Here is a 1,738-nt window from a genome sequence, read left to right on the forward strand (position 1 = left end):
GCTTCTGCTCCAGATCATTCTACTTCTTCACCTTCAACTTCCTCATCCTTTTCCCTTGTTCCTATTTCTATTTCCCCTTCTCACTCACATGTTTTACCTTCCACTTCCTCATCTCCTCCTGCTCTAAGGAGATCTACCACAATTCACAAGCAACTTGGATGTCGTACGAGCTATGTCTGCATCCCTCTTCTGTTTTCAATCAGCAACCTATTTTTGAACCTTGTACTTATTCTCAGGCTGCTATGAGACAAGAGTTTGAAGCCTTGGAAGCTAATAAGACTTAGGATATTGTTGAGTTTCCTCCTGGCAAGAAACACATTGGGTGTAAGTGGGGATATAAGGTTAGGTATAAGGATGATGAGACCATTGAAATGTATAAGGCTAGGTTAGTGGTTCGAGGTGATACCGAAGTTAAGGGAATTGACTTCCATAAGACTATTCTCCTATTATGAAGATGTCCACTATTAAAACACTCATTGTTTTAGCAGTTAAAAAAACATGGCCTCTTTTTCAACTTGATATAAATAATGCATTTTTACATGGTGATTTGGATGAGGAGGTGTATATGAAGTTACCTCCTGGTTTATCAATTATGAAGATGTCCACTATTAAAACACTCATTGTTTTAGCAGTTAAGAAAACATGATCTTTTTTTCAACTTAATATAAATAATGCATTTTTACATGGTGATTTGGATGAAGATGTGTATATGAAGTTACCTCCTGGTTTATCAGTTCCATCTTCTTGTTCTTCATCATCATCATCATCATCATCATCATCATCATCATCATCTTCTTCTTCTTCTTCTTCTTCTTCTTCTTCTTCTTCTTCTTCTTCTTCTTCTTCTTCTTCTTCTTCTTCTTCTTCTTCTTCTTCTGCCACACTTGTTTGCAAACTGTAAAAATCCCTCTATGGGTTGAGACAATCCATTAGACAGCAGTATGCTAAGTTGTCTCAAGCCCTGCAGTCTAGAAAGTATAGTCATGCTTTCAATAAATATTCTCTGTTCACTAGAGGTTCTAGGTATTCTCTTGTGATCTTGGTTGTGTATGTGAATGACATTGTACTCACTGAGACTGATTTGGGGGAGATCTCTGCCTTAGAGTATTTTCTCCATGATCAGTTTAGAATCAAGGATTTGGGTTTGCTCAGCTACTTTCTTGGTAGTGAGGTCTTGTATTATCCTTCTAGGGTCTTACTGCATCAGAAAAAATTACTCATGACCTTCTGCAAGAATTTCATTTTGATGCATGCACTTCTGTCATTTCTCTCTTTGAGTTGCATGAAAAGCTTAAGGATAATATAGGGGATCCTCTGCCAAATCCTGAGATCTATAGGAGTATAGTTAAGAAGTTGAATTTCTTGATTCATACTAGGCCTGATTTGTTATTTGATGTGCAACACTTGATCCAATTCATGCAATACCCTTGTACTCCTCAATGAAGCATGTCGTCTACTTGTTGAGATATATCTATGGTACTTCAGACTATGGTTTATTTTTTAATAATTCAACTTACTTATCTCTACAAGTATTCTGTGACACTGACTGGGGTTCCTGCCCTGATAGCAGGAGTTCGATTACAAGTTTTTGTATTTTGTTAGGAGGTAGTTTGATATGCTGGAAGTCCAAGAAGCAGCATGTGATATCTCTTTTTTCAACTGAAGCTGAATATAGGTCCTTGACCAAAGTTGTGGTTGAGGTTACCTGGTTGTCTAGGCTTTTGGCTAATTTTGGATT

Source organism: Nicotiana tabacum, chromosome 6 (assembly GCF_000715075.1).
Source record: "Nicotiana tabacum cultivar K326 chromosome 6, ASM71507v2, whole genome shotgun sequence".
Classification (NCBI taxonomy): domain Eukaryota; kingdom Viridiplantae; phylum Streptophyta; class Magnoliopsida; order Solanales; family Solanaceae; genus Nicotiana; species Nicotiana tabacum.